The sequence below is a fragment of the Giraffa tippelskirchi genome, chromosome 1 (assembly GCF_054371585.1).
Source record: "Giraffa tippelskirchi isolate mGirTip1 chromosome 1, T2T-mGirTip1v1.2.pri, whole genome shotgun sequence".
NCBI classification, from domain to species: Eukaryota; Metazoa; Chordata; class Mammalia; order Artiodactyla; family Giraffidae; genus Giraffa; species Giraffa tippelskirchi.
This window is the reverse complement of record NC_137275.1, coordinates 87,627,576-87,653,502: the sequence shown is the minus strand read 5'-3', so window position 1 is coordinate 87,653,502 and position 25,927 is coordinate 87,627,576. Positions and strand designations below refer to the sequence as shown.

The 25,927-nt window shown below is 39.3% G+C and overlaps 1 protein-coding gene and 1 long non-coding RNA gene across 3 annotated transcripts in view; both read right to left on the bottom strand.

Annotated features, from left to right (window-relative positions):
• The window catches only part of NFKB1 (nuclear factor kappa B subunit 1), a 124,432-nt gene that overhangs the window by 56,887 nt on the left and 41,618 nt on the right, over window positions 1–25,927 (bottom strand). The gene's annotated exons all lie outside the window — the stretch shown is intronic.
• LOC145503520 (uncharacterized) lies at window positions 21,320–24,566 on the bottom strand. The gene is made up of 3 exons (XR_014051533.1): window positions 24,521–24,566; window positions 22,323–23,411; window positions 21,320–22,174 (listed from the first exon to the last, which is right to left on the bottom strand). It is a non-coding gene; the product is annotated as an uncharacterized LOC145503520 (long non-coding RNA).

Genomic DNA, 25,927 nt, shown 5'->3' with positions numbered 1-25,927 from the left:
CATTTGTTCTGTAGAGAATCTGATTATTTTTATTCAGTCTGTTACTTCTTTGCATAGTAGCTCCCTTGAAAATTAAGTTTATATAAAGCACCTGTATCTGCCAGAAAGGGTGGGTTCTTTTTGAAAGAGTCTGAGTATAGCAGGCTTTTAATAAACACTAATGGCTTAAATACAAGTTAAGTTTTCAATTAGAAGAAAGGAGACAAAGGTGACATTCAGCTTCCAAGGGACACTGTAAGAGAATGTACTTGATGAACAGACTAGCTAGGTTTGAAGACAGCACCACTAACTGCAAGCCCTGTGACCTTGGGCAGCATCCAGCTCCTCATCTGTAAAATGAGGATAATAATTGGACCTCATAGGTTTGCTATGAGGGTTAAATACATTGACACATATAAAATCTTTAAGACCTCTGCCTAGTATGTAATAGCAGCACCCAAGTGTTAACCACTATCTTATTACTGTGATGTATTCCTCTACTCAGAGATCTTTAAATAGTACAACTGCTGTGAGGTGATTTTTTAAAAATTCTGTTTAAAGGCAGGTGGCTTGAACAAATGACCAATTCAGGCTACTTCTATTTCTAGGCTAAGTCTTTTTTCCCAGAGTGACACATTTTATTGGGCTTTTTAAAAGTAATAACTATGTTACTCTAGTAACAGCTATCATTCTTGGAGGTACTCAGGAGTCCTCGGTTTCTTTGATGAAATCAAGCCTTTCTTCCAGAAGCTTTATGACTCAATACATACAGATGGCCACAGGCTAGATCTGTTTTCTGAGTAAGAAACAGAAACCAAGGGTCTCAGATAATCCCAAACTTAGTCAAATCACCTCCTTTTATTTAAAGCAACTAACTCTGTCATGCTCTGGAAAAGTACATACTGGTTCTTTAAAGGTGATTAAGAAGTTTCTAAGAATCAGATTTTAAAATGTCCAGTTTATGTACTGAGTTAATTTGGATATATCACTTTGGCAAAATGTAGAGTCAACATGAATGTGAGACATGATGTGTGACACATGATGTAGTTCTTTTCTGCTGAGTTTTTCTCATGAAGTGATGATAATGATGATACTTGAGGGAGAGGAGGAAGAGGGAAAAATCCACACTTTTTAAAGAGAAATCTACCCTGACTTGTCTCGTGTATCTAACTTTGGCCTCTACTGCTAAAGCAGCAGAGCAATGTGGTTAAATCCAAGAGCTCTGAAGCAAGGCTGCTGTGCTCAAAATCCCTCTGCTGTCACTTACTAGCTGGGCCAGTGCGAAAGGATGGTTAAGGTCTCTGGACATCAGCTTCTTCACCTTTAAAAGGAAAGTAACAATACATCTGATTTCATAGGATTGTTTTTTAAGGATTAAATGAGTTAAGAGCTCGGCACCTAATAGGATTAGCAATTTCAAATATAAACCCTATCTCCTATCCTGGCTATTACCTCACCAGTAGCTAAAATGTATACATTGTTTCAGTGAGCACTTATTAAGCCCCTTCTACCTCCCATGTACTGCAGTAGGTCAGGGAGTGGGAGATACCCACTGAGTAAAAACCAGACACAACTCCTGTTCTTACAGAAATTAAAGAGTAGGACCGATATGAATTAAAAACTCTCACAAATAAATGTAAATGCATAACTATGAAACATTTTCAAAGGAACAGAGATTTGACCTGGTCAAGACAGAGAAAGCTTCCTGAAGGAGTAGTGAGGGCCAAACTCTGAAAGAAGAGTAAAAATGTAACAAGGGATGGGGTGGGCAGAGGTTGAGCAGAGTATTCCTGGCAGGAAGAACAGCACATAGGAAAGCTCTGTGATGAGAGTCTGACCCATCATCTCCTCAGTCATAATTACTACCACTCCTCAGGGCTTCCTTCATGTGGTTCCCATCACCCAGAATGTCCCTTCCTTCTCTTCTCTCTCTAGAACCACCCATTCTTCAAAGGTCCAGCCAAAATCTCAATCTTCCATGACACGCCACCACTTGAGCCCACAAGACTCCACTATTGTCCCTTTCTTGAGGAATGTGATAGAATGGGGCAGGAAAACATCACTTATTGCAATAAGAAGATGGTAAAATCTATTGGCAACTGAAGAATTACTGTTTTAGCTCTCTTGTTTGTTCTCAGAGCACATACATCTGTATTCCTCACTTTCTGTTTTTATGGAAGCGAAGGGGACTTGTTAACTTGTCTAATCTTCACTTCAGCCCCATGGGGTCAGTAGTGCTACCACATTCCACAGCCGAGGGAACTGAGGCCCATTAAGGTGACATAAACTGCCACCATTCCTGTAACTGGGGTGATTGGGCAGCCCTTTGAACTTGGGTCTGTTCACTTCCAAAGCCCATTAATATTTTCCTTTCCACTGGCTTCCACTTGGCTTAATCGCTTTTTCTTCTGTATATGTCCAGGGAGCCCAGTGTTTTATAGCTCTCCTTGTGTAGCATAGTGTTGCTACACAACAGTTATCCCTGAAAAACCTGTTTGGTTTTGTTGGTGTGTATTGTGGGAAAGAAGGTCTCAGAGACAGCTGTGAGATGGCAGAAGTGCACTTGTCCCCTTGTAAGCCTTATTCATAAACAAAATCATGCCACAGACACTATTAAACCACATACTGATTCTCCTCTGTTCAAGTGCAAGTCATATTATAAAAAAGAGAAAAAGGAGAAGGAGGGCAAGAGAAGGGGAGAGGAAGAAGAACAGGAGGAAGAAAGAAAAGAATATTGTTTTCATAACATACCTCCTCTTAGTAATGCAAAATAGTCAGATTTTATTGTTCCTTATTACTTATTATATGTTGACTACACAGGAAGTACAGGACAAACTTCATCAAACAAGATAGTATAGAACCATGTCTAATAGTTTCTGGCATAGAGTAGGAAGATGCTTAGTAAAGTTAGTTCCTTCTTTTTAAGCCAGGGGGTTTCACATTGATCCAATCTGGGACCAAATCCCAGCTCTTTCTTCTTCCAGCTCTGTGGGCTTACTCAAGTTAAATAACCTCTCTGAGCTGAAAGCGCCACACCTACAAATGGGCCAATAATGGGGCCTCAGAGGGCTCTTGTGAGAACCACACAGTGTCTGGCATATGGCAGGTCCCATGGAAGCACCAATTTCTCTTTTTTTTTTTTTTTTTTTAATAAAAAGGGGCTGCTTCTCTCCTGGGTTTCCCCAAGACCTCATGAAGTAGACAGACTTGGCACTATCATCCCCATTTTGCAGATGAGAAAACAGAAATTTAGACAGATTAACAAGTGACATAACCTAAGGTCAGAGAGTCAAGACCCAGAGGACCTTGCAATTCATCCTGATTCTTCTGAATGTAGGTGTAGTGTTCTTATAAGATTGAATGACATGAAAATATCCTCTCTGCCCCACTCACTGTTGATGACATGGTTGTTTTTTGAGTAGTGCTCCTGGATTTGCATTGATTCATTCACACTCGTTCACCTTTTTTATTTGCCCTACTTGTTTGACCAGCACACATCCCTTAGATGTTTGCCTGAGATTAGAAGGGCAAACTGGGCCATTAAACACAACAAAATGGGCAAAGAGGGCTTCATCAACTACAAAGGGAAGTCGAATAAAATCACTATTCAAAGCTCAGAAAGTTTGAGGGGGTTTTTCGGGGCCATACTTTGACCTCTGGTTTCTTGTTTGTTTTATTTGAATTTTCAGTTTCATTACATCAAATATAGTTGTTTATAAATCATACTTCTTTCAGAAAATCAAGTAAGACACTTGCTAACTCCAGATATTGTTGGGGATTTGCACCTCAATAGATGTCACTACCTCATTAATAAATTACAAATAAATGTTTAGCCTTTTCATGGCCCAATTATCCATGGTTACAAAATAATATGGGAAGAATATAAAATTTATAATTTATGGATGAACTGTGTCTCAAATGTGTTTTCATTTATAGGCCAGTTTTTTGGGGAACCTGGCTTATAAATTTGGTTTATTCTTCAATAGGAAATAAAATTTAAAATGGTAGTATTTTGGTATCATTTCTTGTCTACATCTCCTTACCCTTGTTGCTGCACTATGTACACTGTCAAATTCTTTTTTTGAACAAAGCATAAAATACATGGTATCTAGTCAGATCTTTAAAAGATATCCCCAAACTAAGCATTCTTACTGTCCCCATCACTATTCCCTGGTTTCATGGAGTACTATCCCACTATGATTAGTTTCCCAAGTTTTTGCTCCTATGTTTCTTGTGCCCCTCCTCCCCCCCACTTCCCCATGGCCTGTTCTTCTGGGTGATCCTGTTCAAGTCAGGTCATGCCAAATCCTGACACACCTCTGCTCAAAGTTCTCCCAAAGTGAAAGCTGTTGAAGCTGAATGAGTCGTCAACGGGACTCATTACAGTATTTTGTGTATATATGATTAAATTTTTCCATGGCAAGAAGCTTAAAAAAAATAAAAGGCCCAGACCCTCTAAAGCCCAAGTCTTTACAACAGCACACCATCCTTGGGCCATGTGAACCCACTTCCTCTTTGGTCTTGTTTGTTACTACTTCTGGGCAGTCAGATAACCTGCTGCCAGCTCAGCTTCCACCTGAGAGCTTCTGCACTCGCTGTCTCCTCTGCTTAGAACACTCCTTCCCTGGATACTTGCATGGTCTCTTACTTTTCAGGATTTGCAGAAATGCCATTCTCTGGCAAGCTTCCATGGCTCACCCTACACTCATCTAAACTTCTATCATTCCCATTCCTGAATTCCTTGCTGCTTCTCCTGCTTTACTTTTCTCCCTGTACTAATTATCATTTAATATACTACACATCTTATGTGACTATTGCCGAACTTCCCCATTAGAACAGAGGCTGTGTAAGAGTGGGGACAATGGTTTCTTCCATGCCACATCCCCAGTGCCTGCAATAACCTTTATCATACTGTGGGCATTCAATAAATAATTCTTTAGTGAATGCATGATTAAATAAGAGGCCTAAAATGTTATCTATGGAAGGCGAGATAATAAAACAAGAGTTGTGTTAGGTGACAGATGGAAATTGGGAAACTATATTCTATTTTATCTTTTCCAAAAAAATTGGCTAGATCCTGGTGCACCCTCTCAATAGGCTATTTAAATGAGAATGTGATTATTTACATCAGGACATAACATTAGCCTAAGTAGATAGAAGGGTGTTGGGGTGTGGGCTCTGGACCTGCAGTGTGGTCATAGGACTCTAACTGCTGAGGGGCAGGGACGGGCAGCTGTGGGAAAGAAGGGAAGGTAACTCTTTGATCCTCTTGTTGGAAAATAAGGTAGCAGCGCTCCTCTTAGAGTCCAAGACATCCTCCTGGACATCCCTCCTCCCACCCTATCTGCTGGTGCCTGTAAGGCATTCTCCTGGTGTACCGAGGAGTCTAAACTCACTCTAATTCCACGCCGTACTATGGCACTCAGGGATCCAGAATTCACATCTCTGGTTCACCCCAGTTTCACAGTCACGCACTCCCCAAATAAGCAGGGCCTTTCTTTGATACTCACTGTGGTGACTGACAGGAATAAACAGCCTACAGAACCTTATCGTAAAGCTGTGCAGGTCTGCATCTACAAGATAGCAAACCAGTGGGCTCCCTTTCAATAAAGAGCACAGGCTGTGGAGTCTGAAGGACAGGGCTCTGAATCCTGGCTCCTCCCTCTCCTAGCTATGCCACCCTGGGTAAGTTACTTGACCTTCTGACGTGTTTTCTCATCTGTAAAACGTGAATACAAATCCCTAATGTCTGACTTTTCACAAGTATTAAAGGAAGCAGTTTACAGCATCTAATGCAGCACTTGATTCACAGCAGATGCAGAGCATATGATAGTGACTCTGATTTTGTCCCTTCATGTCATAAGTAGACATCAGCAGGAGACTTCCTCTGAATTTAATGAGAAGGTAGACAGCATTGCATGTCAGGCTCTCCAACCTCTCTTCTCCTTACTGTCTGCCACCCAGGAGCAAAATCTCCCTATTACTTTGCATATCTGCTCCGAATTCAGAGAAATGTAGGTTTGTTCCCTTTTCTAGGTTTTACCACTCTGTTTTTGCACTTAACATCATACTTACTCAAGATCTCCTTAAATCACGCTTCTTCTTCCCTCTCCAAAGGACTCTTACTCTTAGTCCACAAACCATATACTTTCTTCTCCCTTAATTCTGAACAAAGCATTTCCTGATAATGATGATGACAACTGTACAGGCTAGCATTTATTGAAATCTATGGGCCAGGCCCTACAGTAAGAAATACAGAACCATTCTTTCATTTGATCTTCTCCATAATTCAACAAGAAATGTTCTTAAAAAGTACTTATACCTGCTTGAGTGCCATTCTTTTTTTTTTCTTATCAAGTATGCAAGAAAAGCTCTAATCACCAATGCTGAAACTCCAACTTAATCTGCAGTACCTTTGAAAAGTGAAAGTGAAGTTACTCAGTCGTGTCTGACTCTTTGCGACCCCATGGACTGTAGCCTACCAGGCTCCTCTGTCCATGGGATTTTCCAGGCAACAGTACTGGAGTGGGTTGCCATTTCCTTCTCCAGAGGATCTTCCCAACCCAGGTCTCCCGCATAGCAGTAGTACCTTTGCAATTTAATTAATCTTTCTATGCCTAAATAAATAAGTGCCTAAAGGTCATGATCTACTCCATGTTTCCAAACTCATCAGTCATTTCTTGTTCTTCATCCCACTTGACCTCTCTGAAGCCTAGGACGGGTTACATTCCCTCCTCAAAATGTCCCCTTCTCACTGCATTAGACACTGCTGCTAAAGCACTCTTTCTCCTCAAAAGGAGATTTGTCAGAGATCAGCCCTTGGTCCATCTCTAATCTTTACCATAATCACTCTGCCTTGAAGTCTTCTCTGCCCACTCCAACTAGCCGGCTCTTCTACCTTAAGGCTATGAGGTCATTCACTCTTTCATCGGAAAAATACTGCTTTATTCAGCAATTCCTACATGGCAGCTATAGGTGCTGGTTCTATAATGGTGAATAAAACAAATGATATGGGAGAATGGCGTTGAAGCATGTAAATTATCATATGTGAAATGAATTGCCTGTCCAGATTTGATGCATGATACAGGGTGCTTGGGGCTGGTGCGCTGGGATGACTCGGAGGGATGGGATGGGGAGGGAGGTGGAAGGGGGGTTCTGGAAGGGGAAAACATGTACACCCATGGTGAATTCATGTCAGTGTATGGCAAAACCAATACAATATTGTAAAGTTAAAAAACAGATAAATAAACTAATTTAAAATTAAACAAACAAACAATATTATATTTCAGATATTTAAGGCCATATCTTAGTTCCTCCATTAAACTGATTGGTTTTTTAGGATTAAGGCATTGTCAAGTTCTTCTATTTCCCCAACCCCCAGGATGAAACTAATCAGTATTTGCTCAAAAAATTCATGACTGAATACATCACTGGCTCCAGGCTACTCTGAGGAGGAGGGAACGCCAAGTGGTTAACACCTCCCAGGCCATATTAGGTAAGGATGCGGACAGCAGAGCCCACCAGGCCATATTGCCTTAAGATCTGTTGAAGGGTTATACTCACATGACACAGGTCATGTCTCTACTACAACTGTGAGGAATTACCCTGAGAAGTTTCTAAAAATCCCTAGCAAAAAGTGAGTGCATGGAGTCAATTAACTTGGAAATTCTTCTGACTTCTTGGCTTGAAACCACAATTAGGAAGACCTAACCCTGGCACTATTTTTATTTCTAAGAGGATTATTTTTTGAAGTACTTGTACTCCACCGAGAAAACTAACTTCCATATACAGACAGACTGGCTTCACAGGTGCTAACACATCTGTGTGTGTGTGTGTGTTGTGAGTACTCAGTTGTGTCTGACTATTTTGCAACCTTATGGGCCGCCAGGCTCCTCTGTCCATGGGACCATTGAACTTCCCATGGACAGTCAAGAATACTGAAGTGGGTAGCCACTCCCTTCTCCAAGGGATGTTCCTGACTCAGGGATCAAACTCATGTCTTTTGTGTCTCCTGCACAGGCAGATTCTTTACCACTTCCCTACATGGGAAGCCTAAAAACATCTTTAATTTCTATACATTCAATTCTCAGTGAGTATTTAACCCTGACATACAATTCATCAATGGTGCTGGGGTTTGGCTAAGGCGGCAGGATGGGCAGAAGACAACCATCAGAGGTGGGTTCCAGGTAAATTAGATGTAAGGCCGGGAGGAGGGGAAGTGCTGTCTTGGCACAGGTCCCAGGTAATCTGGAGAGCTGATCTCATGTTCATCATCCCAGCTCGACTGCCAGGGCAGCTGCACAAGGGGAGCTTTCCCCATCAGCAATCCTTCCACTTGAAAACAGGCCTAACTTGGCAGCATCAGTTTATGCTTCTAAGTCACTGAAAAATACCCCAGGAGTGTAAAATCCAGACGCTTTAACCTACCCCAAGTTGTAATTTATTTTCAAGTGTGATTCCAGGTTTGGAGAAAACAACAGGCATGACAGTACTGCTTATAGAATTTAATAATAAATCGTGCTTAATATAAATGCTTTAACATTCTTAAATTTGCAAAAGAATACCTCAGATTCTTAGATTTGTAGAAGAATATTCTCCAGAAGTCTGAACATTTTCAGATTAAAAACACGTGAGTTAATTTTTAGTGCTCCAGTTAAGTGGCCAGAGTTCCAGCTGCCAGTTACTGCTATGACCTTGTGTTAGTCCCCGAGCCTCTTTGGGCTTCTGAATTCTTCATGTGTAGAATCACAAGATAACATCTAATACATCTTCCAGCTCTAAAATTCTATGATTCCTAGTCATATATATACATATATACATATGTGTGTGTATATATATGTATATATGGGGAGGGCACACAGGACAACAAGCAAAGATCACATTTTCAAACTGAAATATTTCAAAAAATAAAATAAAAGGTTAAAACCACAGAATTTCTGAGTTGGAAGGATCCTAATGGTAAGCTTAATTTTTAAAACTGTGAACATTTTAGACACATTTAACACAATTACAAACTGAAAAAACATACAATCAACACTCAAATTACCTGTTGTAATGGGGCCTCTGATAGCATGGAAAATCAAAATTTAGAGACAAAGAAAAACCTTTATGTTAGGCAAAGATTTCAACTTTTCTCATTAAAACTGAAATTGAGTAACCAAAGCATTTAATTTCAGTAAATCCAAGGAGGGCACTGCCCTGGGTAGTTAAACCCTGATAATAAAGGGCTGCCTTTTCTGAGGATAGGTCAAAAAATGCTTTGATTACACAAGTAGGGGGTGGGAGAGAAATCTACAAGCCAAACAAAGACAGAATGAAAACTTTTAATCTACAAAGTTTTTTTTTTTAATTCTTACAAACTACATAAAAATAACTAGGATTAGATAACATGTAAGGTATGGCTGAAGTATGCGCAAAATAAAGATTTTAATTGGGGGATTTATTCTTTGAAGATAAAAATTATTAATATAAGTTTTAAACAGTCTTTTAAAATAGCCTAAAGTCTCTCAGCACATTGTCTTTGATACAAACCTAATTTGAGATAATTAAGAGTATCCTCTGGTTCTGTGATATTCAAATTTACTTGGAATTAAATATCACTGATTTCTTTCTGTTTAAAGACATATAATTATCCTCATGTTTTTTTGCTTAGAAAACCCATCATATCACTGAAATCCACTGCATAGAGAAGTAACTAAATAATTTGGCTCTTAATGATTGAAAGTACTTAGAGACATCATTTAGCAGAGAATTTAATTTGTACTGAAGTAAATACAGCTGCCTGGTATGAGAATTTAGACCACTCTGCGAAGAAGACAATTAACTGCTCCTTCAGAAGAAAAGTACATAAGATAAAGCATTTCAGCTATTCTTCTGTGATTTCCTGTGGAAAACCCCTACAAAATTAGGAGAATTACAAGTGAGTAGAAATGGGAAATTTTCTCTGTCTGATTTCTTCTTGTCATTTATTGGTTAATTTACATCCCAGACACTGATGGGGCAAAAGAGAAAACACGATCTAAGTGTCAGACTGAGGTTAACCAACATATTGTACCATCTACATACTATGATGTAAGCAAAAGGAGGAAGGGAGAAACACCAAAATTTCTAATATGGTTGAGGATAACATCAGCCAGCAATCTGGAAAAATGATAGTACTTTAAACCTGCTAACAACCCTCCCATGTGATAACTTTATATTGTTCAGCCTATGCAGACTAAAACGCAAAGTATATGAAATAAATCATATACTTTTATACTTAGATAAAATGTTCTGCAAGCGATTAATTTCTGTTACTTTTATTAGAGATTTGCCAGAAAATAACTTCCCTACAATCAAATCTTGATTTTTCCCTTATTATGAAGTACAATTTATTAAGTAAAAAACCTTTTGAAAGGTATAAAAAAGGGATCTACTTCTCATTAAGCACTTAACATAAGGTAGCTTCCTTGCCCTGTAGTATTTTAGCTTATTTTTGAGCCAGTCCAATGATAATTAACTTCACCCTGAGGCTATACATTCCATCCTCAGGCAGCTCTGACTCTCAGTAACAACTGAACCCTCTGTCTCCCAGGGCTCTACCCAGTGCTTTTTATTGCATCTTCTTGTGACAGACGGGACATATCTCATCCTTCTCTCCTATGACAGCCATCCAAACATTCGAAAACAACCAAATTTGCCAGGCTATAAGTATTCTTATGATCAGTGACTACCTCACTTTGAGGAAGGTTCAGGTTCGGTCACCATTCTGCTCTGAACACACTCAAGTTGGTTTTTATTTCTCCTCAACGGTGGTGCCCAACAGTGTACACAGTTTTCCTGGTGCAAGAGTGAGACCACTGTCTGGTCTTAAATACTACCCTTCTATTAAGGAAGCCTAATGTGCAATTACTTGTTTGGCTGTCATATCACATTGTTGGTTCATGTTGAGTCCATTATTAACTAAAACGTCTATATTTCTTTGCATGCATATCCCTTCCACCCTGTACTTGTAGAAATTTGTTTTCTGGAGGCATTCAGCTTTTTAAAATAGCATTGCCTAAGAAGTTAGCCCTAGGAGAGGGTGGGATGAATGGAGAGAGTAACATGGAAACATACAAACCACATGTAAAGCAGATAGCCAGTGGGAATTTGCTGTATGACTCAGGAAGCTCAAACTGGTGCTCTGTGACAACCTGGAAGGGTGGGAGGGGGTGGGAGGGCCAAGAGGGAGGGGACATATGTATTCCTATTGATGTTCATGTTGATGTATGGCAGAAATCAACACAATATTGTAAAGCAATTATCCTTCAATTAAAAATAATTTTTTTAAAAAAGTGACATGACAACAAAAAGAAAGCTCTTTGTTTTGATGGAGATATGGATGCTGAAATATATTTCTGAATTTTAAAACTCAAAGTAATAAACAAATTTTATATTAAAAAAGAATGTAGCTCTTTGCCTCAGCTTTTCAAAATGAATTTGAACTTAAATTATTTGTTATCTATCACTCCATGTCACCGCAAATTTGATAAAACATCCATTGAAGACAATGATAAAATACCCTGAAGTAGCTGCAGAAAGATTCGAGGCTAGCAATATCCCTCCAGGTTGACGTCACCAACATGAGAAATACTGTTAACCCCTAAGTACCAAACCAGAGATCTCCAACATCTCAGTATTACACCATCCCAGAAAACCTGCCAAAGAAAACACTGAGATATGTCTGGTGTGATTTGTTCTTACTAAGGTGCCTGAAATGGATACCCAGCTCTCTGGCCTCTAGTTTGAAAATGCATCTTTCAAATGCCATGAGCATTCTATCAAAAACAGAAGTTGAGACTACCTAGCCAGGAGGTGATCTCAAGTAAAGGTGCACTTCCCTCTACCCCTACAAACCTACCTACCTACCTACACACACACACCAGAACATCCTTTGAGGAGGCACTCCTCCAGCGAATCCTGAGTAAGACTTGTATCATCATCTTGTATGTACCTGTATGAACTGTTCCCTGTCTGTTCATATAAGTCTGGGAGCAGAGATGATCACATTTGAGCATGTGACCACAGAGCTCAGCACCGTGCCTGGCACATGTGTGCACTAGACAAGACATGTGCTCCATGAATATGATGAAAGGAGGAAGGCCAAGGAGACTTCAAAATCTACAAATGGAATGTTCTAGGCTTAGATGGATTCAGGTTTCTGAACTAAAAATCCAGAATACAATTTAAATCAAGGCTCTGACCGATCCCTTTTCTATATTACTATTTTAAAAAGTAATAAAACAATGATGTTATAATGACTTCTAGAGGGTGGTTAATCTCATATAAATATTATGAGACTGATAAATATTGATATTTAAAAAATAAATCAGTAGATGGGAAATCCCTGAAACTGAACAAAAACAAAAAAATTGACTAAATATATTTCTAATGGCACTGTAGCTACATAGAAGGAAAAATTATCCTAAGAGTTTTTGAACATATTACTCTGAAGACTACCCTCTTTTGAATATATTTGAAGGTCAGAAGAACTGTAAAAAAGAGACAACTGTATATTTAGTAAGTTCATACCTAGTACTGATATTGGTATAGCAATTCCGAAGCTATTCTGTATGTATCAAGTTCAGTTCAGTCACTCAGTCGTGTCAGACTCTTAGCGACCCCATGAATCGCAGCACGCCAGGCCTCCCTGTCCTTCACCAACTCCCAGAGTTCACCCAAACGCATGGCCATCGAGTTGGTGATGCCATCCAGCCATCTCATCCTCTGTCATCCCCTTCTCCTCCTGCACCTAATCCTTCCCAGCATCAGGGTCTTTTCCAATGAGTCAACTCTTCGCATCAGGTGGCCAAAGTATTGGAGTTTCAGCTTCAACATCAGTCCTTCCAATGAACACCCAGGAATGATTTCCTTTAGGATAAACTGGTTGGATCTCCTTGCAGTCCAAGGGACTCTCAAGAGTCTTCTCCAACACCACAGTTCAAAAGCACCAATTCTTCGGCGCTCAGCTTTCTTCACAGTCCAACTCCCACATTCATACATGACTACTGGAAAAACCATAGCCTTGACTAGATAGACCTTTGTTGGCAAAGTAATGTCTCTGCTTTTTAATATGCTTCCTAGGTTGGTCATAATTTTCCTTGCAAGGAGTAAGCTTCTTTTTAATTTCATGATTGCAATCACCATCTGCAGTGATTTTGGAGCCCCCCCCAAAAAATACAGTCTGACACTGTTTCCACTGTTTCCCCATCTATTTCTCATGAAGTGATGGGACCAGATGCCATGATGTTAGTTTTCTGAATGTTGAGCTTTAAGCCAACTTTTTCACTCTCCTCTCTCACTTTCATCATGGCATCTGGTCCCATCCTCTTTCACTTCCATTAAGAGGCTCTTTAGTTCTTCTTCACTTTCTGCCATAAGGGTGGTGTCATCTGCATATCTGAGGTTATTGATATTTCTCCCAACAATCTTGATTCCAGCTTGGGCTTCATCCAGCCCAGCGTTTGTCATGATGTACTCTGCATATAAATTAAATAAGCAAGGTGACAGTATACAGCCTTGACATACTCCTTTTCCTATTTGGAACCAGTGTGTTGTTCCATGTCCAGTTCTAACTGTTGCTTCCTGACCTGCATACAGGGTTCTCAAGAGGCAGGTCAGGTGGTCTGGGATTCCATCTCTTTCAGAGTTTTCCACAGTTTATTGTGATCCACACAGTCAAAGGCTTTGGCATAGTCAATAAAGCAGAAATAGATGTTTTTCTGGAACTCTCTTGCTTTTTCAATGATCCAGCAGATGTTGGCAATTTGATCTGTGGTTCCTCTGTCTTTTCTAAAGCCAGCTTGAACACCTGGAAGTTCACGGTTCACATATTGCTGAAGACTGGCTTGGAGAATTCATATTGCTGAAGACTGGCTTGGAGAATTTTGAGCATTACTTTACTAGCGTGTGAGATGAGTGCAATTGTGTGGTAGTTTGAGCATTCTTTGGCATTGCCTTTCTTTGGGATTGGGATGAAAACTGACCCTTTCCAGTCCTGTGGCCACTGCTGAATTTTCCAAATTTGCTGGCATATCGAGTGCAGCACTTTCACAGCATTATCTTTCAGGATTTGAAATAGCTCAACTGGAATTCCATCACCTCCACTAGCTTTGTTCCTAGTGATGCTTTCTAAGGCCCACTTGACTCACATTCCAGGATGTCTGGCTCTAGGTGAGTGATCACACCATCGTGATTATCTGTGTCATGAAGATATTTTTTGTACAGTTCTTCGGTGTATTCTTGCCACCTCTTCTTAATATCTTCTGCTTCTGTTAGGTCCGTACCATTTCTGTCCTTTATTGAGCCCATCTTTGCATGAAATGTTCCCTTGGTATCTCTAATTTACTTGAAGAGATCTCTAGTCTTTCCCATTCTGTTGTTTTCCTCGATTTCTTTGCATTGATCACTGAGGAAGGCTTTCTTATCTCTCCTTGCTATTCTTTGGAACTCTGCATTCAAATGGGAATATCTTTCCTTTTCTCCTTTGCTTTTCGCTTCTCTTCTTTTCACAGCTATTTATAAGGCCTCCTCAGACAGCCATTTTGCTTTTTTGCATTTCTTTTCCATGGGGATGGTCTTGATCCCTGTCTCCTGTACAATGTTACGAACCTCTGTCCATAGTTCATCAGGCACTGTCTATCAGATCTAGTCCCTTAAATCTATTTCTCACTTCCACTGGATAATCATAACGGATTTGATTTAGGTCATACCTGAATGGTCAAGTGGTTTTCCCTACTTTCTTCAATTTCAGTCTGAATTTGGCAATAAGGAGTTCATGATCTGAGCCACAGTCAGCTCCTGGTCTTGTTTTTGCTGACTGTATAGAGCTTCTCCATCTTTGGCTGCAAAGAATATAATCAATCTGATTTCGGTGTTCACCATATGGTGATGTCCATGTGTAGAGTCTTCTCTTGTGTTGTTGGAAGAGGGTGTTTGCTATGACCAGTGCGTTCTCTTGGCAAAACTCTATTAGCCTTTGCCCTGCTTCATTCTGTACTCCAAGGAACAAATCTGCCTGTTACTCCAGGTGTTTCTTGACTTCCTACTTTTGCATTCCAGTCCCCTATAATGAAAAGGACATCTTTTTTGGGTGTTAGTTCTAAAAGGTTTTGTAGGTCTTCATAGAATCGTTCAACATCAGCTTCTTCAGCATTACTGGTTGGGGCACAGGCTTGGATTACTGTGATATTGAATGGTTTGCCTTGGAAACGAACAGAGATCATTCTGTTGTTTTTGAGACTGCATCCAAGTACTGCATTTCGGACTCTTTTGTTGACCATGATGGCTACTCCATTTCTTCCAAGAGATTCCTGCCCACAGTAGTAGACGTAATGGTCATCTGAGTTAAATTCACCCATTCCAGTCCATCTTAGTTCGCTGATTCCTAGAATGTCGACGTTCACTCTTGCCATCTCCTGTTTGATCACTTCCAATTTGCCTGATTCATGGACCTAACATTCCAGGTTCCTATGCAATATTGCTCTTTACAGCATCAGACCTTGCTTCTATCACCAGTCACATCCACAACTGGGTATTGCTTTTGCTTTGGTTCCATCCCTTCATTCTTTCTGGAGTTATTTCTCCACTGATCTCCAGTAGCATATTGGGCACCTACCAACCTGGGGAGTTCATCTTTCAGTGTCCTCTCTTTTTGCCTTTTCACACTGTTCATGGGGTTCTCAAGGCAAGAATACTAAAGTGGTTTGCCATTCCCTTCTCCAGTGGACCACATTCTGTCAGACCTCTCCACCATGACCCGTCCGTCTTGGGTGACCCCACACGGTATGGCTTAGTTTCACTGAATTAGACAAGGCTGTGGTCCCCGAGCAAACTGAGTGGGTATGCTGATATCATTGGCAACTAGGGTTTTCATTATTGGAGAAAGACAATACAAATATGGAACAGAGGAAGAAGGGAAGAAGCCCATGATGTCAGACTGGAATTAAAAGGTATCAGTATGAATTCAAGATTAAAAACATCAAACAAAAACACAGTTTTCTTGCTCTACCTAATGAAACAGACTGGAAGAAATTTCTCCAATAAAAGGAACCAGGGCTTCTTGGAGAGATGGCTGATTACAGGACTGGGGTAGGAAAAGTATAAGATGAACTGAGAGTATCATATTATTTTATAAATAGGGAAATATTCAAAATCGAGTGGGGACATATCAAAAGGATATAGAAGCTAGCATGAAAGACTCCTACTGGCTAAGAGTCAGACAATTTAACATCAAAATAAATAATGACAGGAGTGGCTTATAATACAGTGAATAACAACAACAACACAAAAATCCATGAGTATATAGAGAAACTTTAAGTTTTTAAAGGAATGTGAAGAACAGAGATTGTTTTTGTTTTTTTTAAACAGAATTTCTTTTTAAGCAGAGAATTCCAACTAACAAAATTTCTATAACAAAAATGAAAAAAATGATATAAATATACAATCACAAATTTGTAATCATCAACTACTGATAACAATTGATTCACCAAAGAATCATCCAAGGAAGCTAAAACCACTGGAAAAAGATGTTAAGGATGGTAGCTTGTTTTGAAGGCACAGCCAGTAGGATGACCTGATGGGTTAGATGTGGGGTGTGAGAGGAAGAGAGTAGTTCGGGATAACTCCAAGGTTTCTGACCTGAGTAACTGGAAGGATGGAGCTGCCATTTCCTGAGAAAGGAGAGATATTAGGAGGAGTAGATTGGTAGGGAAGATTCAGAATTCAGTTTGTTAACTCTGCCAGATATCCAAATGATGTCAATCAAGCAACTAAGCCTGGAGCCTAGATTTCAGAGTAGAAGTCTAGGCTAGATAAAAGAATTTGGAGTCATCAGCATATCTATGTTACATAAAGGGATAAGATGGAGGAAATGGAGAAAGAAACTCTTCTTGGTCAAGTTTTAACTAAACATTTTTTAACTAAACAAGCTAACTTTTTCTACTTCTAGTTAAGCTTCTAATTAGTGAGGAACAATTGACTACCCAAAGAATGAAAAAGAACTGTTTAATTCAGTAAATATTTGTTGTACATCTCCCAAAATAAAAATATCATGAAGAAATAAGACATTGTGCCTGTTCTCAAGAAATAAGTTCTAGAGGTAGGGAGACAGGCATGTAAGCAAGTAACTAAATAAATATGAGGAACAGTAGTGGATGCATTCAAAGATTTCACGGGCTGATTAAGGAGAAACACTCAGAGGTCAACTAACTCAGCTGGAGAAGTGGGGGCAAATCAGGCAGATTTCTGAAAGAGTGATTACTGATAAATGTGTCAGAAAACTACATAAGAAATAAATTACATGACAAGGAGCTGAAATGATATTCCAACGAGATAAAATTAAATTCAGGACAAAACATCCCCACAATTCATAAAGAACACTCATAGAAAAAACTTCATGGCTATTAAAAGTCAAGTTAATAACAAAATACATTTTAAAAATATAAAGACCCTGGAGTCAGAGAGAAAGCAGGATCAAGTAGGATTATCAGGGCAGGTAGGCTTTTTGAGCTTGTCTTTGCCAGGAGAAAGGAAAGCACACAGATTCAGAGACTACAAAAGATCGTACATGTACAAAAGCAGTGTGAGGAGCAGTGTATGATGAATGAAATGCCTTACCACGAATAAGGTAGGTCCCCAAAGCTGACATTCACAGAGCACTTACCATGTGTTGGGCACTGCTCTTTACATATACTAACCCATTTTAATCTTTCCAACAACCCTGGGAGGTAAGGACTCTTAACCTTCCCCTTTTACAGGTGCAGACAGGTTAACCAAGTTGTTCAAGATTAAACAACTAATAAGGGGCAGAGTTGGATTTGAGCCCAAGGCAGTGTGCTCTAGAGTCTGCTACTAATCATTTTGCTATATCACTTCCTTAGAAATCTATAAGCTGCTGAGGAATGTCCTACCAAGCTCATTAAGTGAAAAAAGCAAGAAGCAGATTGTTTTAGAGGTTAACAGAATATAAGCGTGTGTATAGATGAATATGTTGTATAGTTTACATGTATTTGGATACAAGTGGTGCTTACACACATAAACATATATACACATAGACTTGTGTATGCATGGAGTATTTTTGGAAGCTTACCCAAAGAAATTCAAAGCAGTGCTTCTCTCTGGGGAGGAGAGGGATCATAGAAAGAAGGGAAGCTTACTTTTCACTGTATGTATCTTTGTATTGTTTGAATTTCTATTAATTTCTATGTGACACTTTTAAATAAATGAAAAACTTCTTACTTAAAAAATAAAACAACAGGAATGGCATACAGACTAGACATTCTCTAGTGAGGGAGTACACTCGATCACACAATTTCCGGAATAAAGGGGGTTTAGATGTCTTAGTTTGCTCACGGTGGGGAGAAAGGATTGCTATTTGTTATTGTGGTTCCCTCTTTGGAGTTTACCAGTACTCATTGTGCTTGGGGATCCACCTCCCACCTTGGTCTACATGTCTGAGGTGCAGCTAACCCTGCTGCCAGATCCAGGGGGTGCGAATGGTTATTAACAGTCACCTTGCCTCACACTCCCTGTCTCAGGTGTGACCTCCAGGGATGGGCTATGACACAACGCAGACCATGAGGGCCTAGAAACCTTTGATCTGGGACCCCTTAAACCTGTTTCAGCTTCCAGGAAAGCAGACTTTCTGCTGCAGGACCTGGTGCCCTAACAAGGTGAGCCTGAGACTGCTGTTGCAGCCACCTTGCAGAGCTGAAGATGGAAATCTGAATAACAGAAGTCACAGCTGAGCAGCAGAGAGAAGCCAAACGACAGTGTTAGCTCTGAATCCAGTGGGCTTTGACGCTACCTAGCTTTTTCTTTGGATTTTCCAACTTTTTAAACAAATAAGTTACCATTTGCTGCTTAGTTTTAGTTGATTTTTCTCTCACAGCCATGGAAAGATTTCAATAGACAGAGAAACTGAGGCAGACAAAGCCCCGTTTCAACCTCAAATTCTGGTGTCATGCCCAGGGTCTAAGTTAGTGTCCCAACTCACCGGCTGGGACATGGGACTCCAGATTCAAAAGTCAGGTGAATGGGGGAGGAAAAGGAAAAGGAGGCTGATGAGACAGGAAGAATAAGATGGAACAGCAGGCAGAGGGGAGCTGTGATGGCTGAAGACTGTATTTCCAATAACAACCTATGACTATTATGTCTATATAATAGTTATACAGACTATTTGTCTCTTCTTTAGCGACATTATGATGGTACCAGTGCTAGTCTGGGAAAGATAATTCTAGCATCTCCTGCACATTTGACGATTCATTTACTATACAGATAACTACTGGCTACCTACTATATACTACATATTATTCCAGGTGCTGAACATACAGCAGTAAACACAACAGGAAAAAAAAATCTCCTCCCTTCATGGAGCTAACAATCATATTTTTTCTTAAAAACATAAAATGTCCCAAATAAACATTTAATGCTATAAATGTGCCACGGACTGTGCTAGGTGCTATTACGACAATTACTTAACCCTAATACAATTCATATTTCTGTGAAGTAGGCATTTTTTATTTTCATTTTATAAATGAGGAAAATAAAGTCCGAAGAGATTATGTGACTTGTTGGAGGTCACACTATCTGTAAACCATACAATATTAAGTAAAATCTAGCTTTTGCTTTCAAGTATGTTATTTTGCTCACTAAACCACAGCTCTATTTAACTACCACAGACAGATGTCATATAGCAACTCAATGGGTTTACTCAGATCCTGCAAAGTCCCTAGGTATTATGTAACTAACACATGAATAAAGAACCTTACATGAAGCGATTTATTATCTTTTCTCGATCTGACTATTGCTCATTAGGTTAATATCCAGGATGTTATCTCATATCTGCTTTATGAAATCTTGCAGTGGTATGCTGGAATTGGCTTAACCAACTCACAACAACTGTTAAATTTTCAGAAAATTTGCAAACCAGTTGACTTTATGTTGATAGCTTGAAAGTGATCATACTACAAGTATTTACATCAAGAAAATTAACAAATACTACAAATTAGGGTTTTGTTTTGATTTGTTGTTTTTTTTTCCTGGACAGTCAATTGTTAAGCATTTACTAGGGCACAACTGTATTTAAGGTCCACCGTCTACTCAATGGAGAGAGATCACAGGAATTATTCTGTTAGAAAATATTCAAAATACTGGCAAACTTTCCAACTTGAAAGATTTTTAATAATAATGATCCCAGGTGGTACTAGTGGCAAATGTGGGAGACATAAGAGATGTGGGTTTGATCCCTGGCTTGGGAGATTCCCTGGAGAAGGGAATGGCAACCCACTCCAGCATACTTGCCTGGAGAATCTCATGGACAGAGGAATCTGATATGCTACACAGTCCATAGGGTTGCAAAGAGTCAGACACGACTGAAGCCATGCATATAAGAGATACCATGGATACATGTAAGTATCTTTCCCAGTGCATATTGGGCCTAAAATGGTCATTATCCCAGACTTTCAGAACCACTGCTTTATAAGCTTAATGCCATAAGACACTTGTAATGGGTTGAATATTATCCTCCCTAAATTCATGTCTACCCAGAACCTCAGAATGTGGTCTTATTTGGAAATGGGGTCTTTGCAGACATAATTAATTAAGATGAGGTCAGACTGGATTACGGTGGGCCCTAAACACAATGACTGTTGTCTTTATGGGAGAAAAGGAGATTCAGACACAGAAAGACAAAGGGGAAGTCTGGGGGAGACAGAGGCAGAAACTGGAGTGATACAGCTACAAGCCAAAGAATGTCAAGGATTGCCAGCAACCACCAGAAGCTACAAAGAGGCAAGGAAGGCTTCTTCCACAGAGCCTTCAGAGGGAGCATGATGGCCCTGCTGACAACTTGATTTTGGACTTCTAGCTTCCAGAACTGTGAGAGAGTAAATGTCTGTTGCTTTAAACCACCTAATTTGTGGTAATTTGTTATGGCAGCTCTAGGAAACCAAAACAATACTTGTGCAAATTATCAGATGCATAATGCCTAAGAGAACACAGTTAAAGAGCTTAAAAAGAATTTGATAAATTCCTTTCTGGCTTCTTGCTACTGATCAATATTTCATAAGAAATCATGCATAACATCTAAAAGTAAGCTTTTGATGTAGCATCTGTTTTCAATCTCCCACCTTCGTAACTTTAGAAAGAAGGACATGGCATAGAGTGGAAGCAATATTAATTAGTGAAGTTGTGCTGAAAATAAATTAGTGGACTGGTGAAGCTTTTGTGTTACCTCCATGGTTCCATAAACCAATCAACAAAACTGTCGTTCAATATTCAAATGAATGTATTTTGGAATACAAAAAATAGAAGCAAACCGTCACTTTTAACTGTTTATTGTGCCATACACTGAACAACTCAATTTATACATATATCCTATGAAGCAGGTATTACTTATCTCAACTTTACAAATGAAGAAACTGAGGCTTGGCCAAATTAAATACTAATAACATTGTCAGTAGATAGCAAAGCTAGGAATCAACATCTTTTCAACTATGAACTGATTGACTTCAGAGCCAATACTTAAAAAAAACCCTAAAAGTATGGTCCATAAGCCACCTGAACTTTATCCTGTACCTCTAGGTGTAGAATCAGAAATGTGCAGCTTTATTATTTCCTTTCAGGACTTCAATTAGACAGCTTTACTCTTTCTTTGTAACCTGTAACTCACCCTTTCTTTCAGGTTTTCCTTCTCTCTGTGCTATAGTCCAGGAAATTACTTCAGTTCTATTTTTAAATTTGGTAATTCTTTCTCCCATCTCTAATCTTAATTTTAACTCATTCACTGAGTTAAATCACTTCAGTGATTATATTTTTAATTTAGCATTCTGATTTTTTTCTTAACAATAGGTCTCAAGCATTTCCCATGTTGTGTAATCCTCATAATTTTTTAAACAGTATTCTAGTCCATGGTTATACCATGTTTACCTATTCATTCACCTGTTGTTATATCTTGTCATGATATGACATGAGTCCTTAGAAATTATCACACAATTATCATACTAACGGAACCACTGTGATTTAGCATGAGTGGAGTGGGCCCCTGACATCTCTGCAGTTAAAATATTCTTGGGTGATTCTGATGCACATCCATGGTCGAGAACCATAGATTTAAAGAACCCCTATAATTAACAGTATTCCCATGATGGTGAAGAGTTTGGACTATTAAATCACACTGCCTGAACTGAAATCTTGACATCTCTGCAGTTAAAATATTCTTGGGTGATTCTGATGCACATCCATGGTCGAGAACCATAGATTTAAAGAACCCCTATAATTAACAGTATTCCCATGATGGTGAAGAGTTTGGACTATTAAATCACACTGCCTGAACTGAAATCTTGGGCTCCATGCCTGAGACCAGGGTAAGCTTTTTAACTTCTGTGGACTTTGGTTTCTTCATTTATCAAATAAGGATCACAGAATCTACTGCAGTGGGCTGTGATGACTAAATGAGATGATGTAAATAAGCACAGCAAGCCATCCTGACAATCATTCTTCTGGGTGGATGCGGACCTAAGGGTGAGAGGCATTATCTGTGAAAGTCTGCACGCACCTTTCAGTCCACCCACATGAGGGCTCGGCGAGGTGAATGGAGACTAGAGGATTCTGGTCTGAAATCCACCTGGCGGGTGGGGGGAGAAGGTTGTGACAGCAGGGTAGTTCACAGCCTCAGCTCTGTTGCTGCTGACAAATTGAACATAGGCTTGTCTGTGGAGGAGCAGGTGTTACACCTTTGGGGGCCATAGTACTTCTGTATGTTCTTACCTTATCAAGAAGAATTACCAGCATGTGACCTGACGAGACCTGAATTCTTAAATGTAATGAAAAAAGGCTATCTAACCTTCAGACTGAGACCCCTGGGGTTGGAAGAAGCCATCCAAGATTTGCTTCTGATTAAATAACGGTCCCAGGAACAATCATGTATTTAAGAAAAAGTAGATGAGAGAAGAACGGGAATAGTCAACTGAGGAAGGTCACCAAGGGGTGATGGACCAAAACAAAGCTTAAGGTTCACACTATCTGCAAATTCAATAAGCCTATTAGGTGAATAGTTACATTTTTAATATACTCCTAATAGTTACGTGTCACAGCTATGATTTGTGCTAGAAGTTTCTTCTCATGAGTAGCTTTCTCTAGTTCATAATGTAGACTATGACTACATACCATAAATTTAGAGGGCTGTTTTTAAAAACATTCTACAAGGTAATATTTTGTTCTGGAGGCCCAATGAAAAACTTTTGAAAGAAAAATATCTAGAAGTCTAGGTTACGGGTGCACATGGAAGGAGTTTTGTCTGCTTGCCAACACAGGATCTGACACAGAGTGCTCAATAAATATTTGTTAAATGAACTGTTTTCTCTCTTTTGGCTTCAACCACTAATGGTTAACTTCATGCTTAATCAGCATCCCTGTGGAAGAGCAAGAAAGGAAAAGCAGTGAAGCCTACTCCCTTTTAGGGCTATTGCTACTATGTCTCCCCGCTTCTCCACCTGATACCCAAAGTGAAGGGAGGCTTTCCTGGGCCTTGTGTTGAGCAGCCTTAATTGTTTCCACTCACTAAGAACAGGTACAAATACAAAAATGTACTTTTTAAAAAGCACAAAACTAAAAAAAAATTTAAAAGACAGCCTATATATCTTTTTTATTAGCAATTTTTTAAATCAGCTGCTGTCAGAAAGCTAAAGTGATACGTACTCTGCAGCACTGGTTGTTAACCATGTTTGAATCGTTCCATTTAAAAATCTGACGGAAAGTTATATTTATCTCCCCAGAAATATGTGTGTAAACACACACACACACACACACATTGGGTTGGCCAAAAAGGTTCACTGGGGGTTTAAAAACCCGAATGAACCTTTTTGGCCAACCCAATAACTTTCTGCATATAAATTTAGAAGTTCCAAACCCCTCTGAAACCAGTAAAAAAAAAAAAACCAGGTTGCAAAGTGCTTTTCTTCAATATACAGAGCACAGGGCTCTTTATCTAGGGGAAACGGTTATTTTTCCTTTTTAACATATGCAAGTAGTGAACAGCTCAGGGATACGATGGAAATTTTAATAAATGCTATGAAGTAGGTTTTACGTGCAAGCCTAACTGACTATTGGTGATCCTCTTCCCTGTTGTTTTTAGTAACTGAGTCAGATTAAATTATTCAAAACTAGCACTATAAAGAGATACTTAAAATGGCAAACCTCCTAAACCAAACAAGTCCATACAAAGGAAAGGGAGATTACACAAGGATATGTGATATCCCTAAATGCCACAACAGATCAACCAGTCTTTATCTGACCTTGACAGAAACTTAACATTTAGGATTTTAAAGTGAGAGGCACCAAGAGTGGAGACTTAAGAAGAAAAAAAAAAAAATCGTGGGGGTCAGGAAGACAATAAACATCGTCTGTTGTTGATTGAAACATTTCAATACTTGCCTTCTGTTTAATCTGAAACACTCCGGAAAGAAAACATACGTGAGAACCAGCTTTCAGAAAACGTTTGATTAAAAATAGTTACACTTACATCAGCTGCGTTTCAAGTTGTAGTCCACTGCATTTGATATTTATAACTAAAGAGAAAATAAGAATACCAACTGGTCAGCTATTCGTATTTTAGAATCAAGGTCACTGACAGCTTTCTGGTTGGAGTGGGCCAAGCTGGAGGATGTCACATCGGCTGAGGATGCGTGCTTTCTGGCCACTCTGGAAGAGAATCAGTGAGGGTTTCTGAAGCCCTGTGGGGCTGTTCCTCTTGGCAACTTTCCACCTCTGTGAAGAGGAAGGTAGTTTGGTTAATAAAAAAATCTCATGAATAACTTTCGGGAAAGAGGGAAATGAGCCTTCCCTGGCACTCCTTGCTGAGTCAAAAACAGGCAGGGACAGGCTTGGCCTCGAGGAAGGCACTTGTGCTTGTCTGCCAGCCTCTCCCATTTGGAGCTCCATGATGAAATTAGAACTGAGGAAACTTTAAAGGAGAACTTGGTAGGACTGTAAAATAGATTATTAAATGTTTAACAACAGGAAAGCTTTCCTTTAAAAGGGGCAAGATACATATTTATGCATCTTTATTTTTGCATATTTATGCAAGTTAGTCTGCATATTTTCCCTAGATTTTCTCTGAATATTACTATTATTTTCTTCCTGTAGGAGTCAGAATAAATTCTACATTGTCAATGGATAAATTTTATCTGAATAATAAAGAAGAAATCAATAGAATCAAAGTGAAAGTGAAAGTGTTAGTCACTCAGTCGTGTCCAACCCTTTGCAACCCCAAGAACTATAGCCCACCAGGCTCCTCTGTCCATGGAATTCTCCAGGCAAGAATACTGGAGTGGGTTGCCATTCCCTTCTCCAGGGGATCTTCCCCCTCAGGGATGGAACCTTGGTCTACCACACTGCAGGCAGATTCTTAACCATCTGAACCACCAGGGAAGCCCCCAATAGAATTAAAGTGAACACTAATCTTCAATGGATCCCAGTCTTAACTCTTATTAGTCTTGAAAAAAAAAAAAAGCCATCAGGTATAATAGAAAATTTGAGTTAAAACCAGTAAAAAAAAATTTCTATCAGAGATGGAAAGTTCAGAGCAGTGATTTACCTATGAAGAACAAAGGAAAAGTAATCAATGGGTGGGGCTTCAGCAATAACTATGTTTTATTTTAGAAAGAGATCAGAAGCAAATATGGTAAAACATTAATACAGTTGGCCCTCTGTATCCTCAGGTTTCACATTCGTTATTCAACCAACTGCAGATGGAAAAAATATGTTTTAAATTCCAGAAAGTTCCAAAAAGTAAAATAAATTTGCTGTACACTGGTAACTATTTATATAGTATTTACATTGTATGAGGCATTAAAATAATCTGGAGATGGTTTAAAGTATACAGAAGGATGTACATAGATTATATGCAAATACTGCTGCATTTTATAAA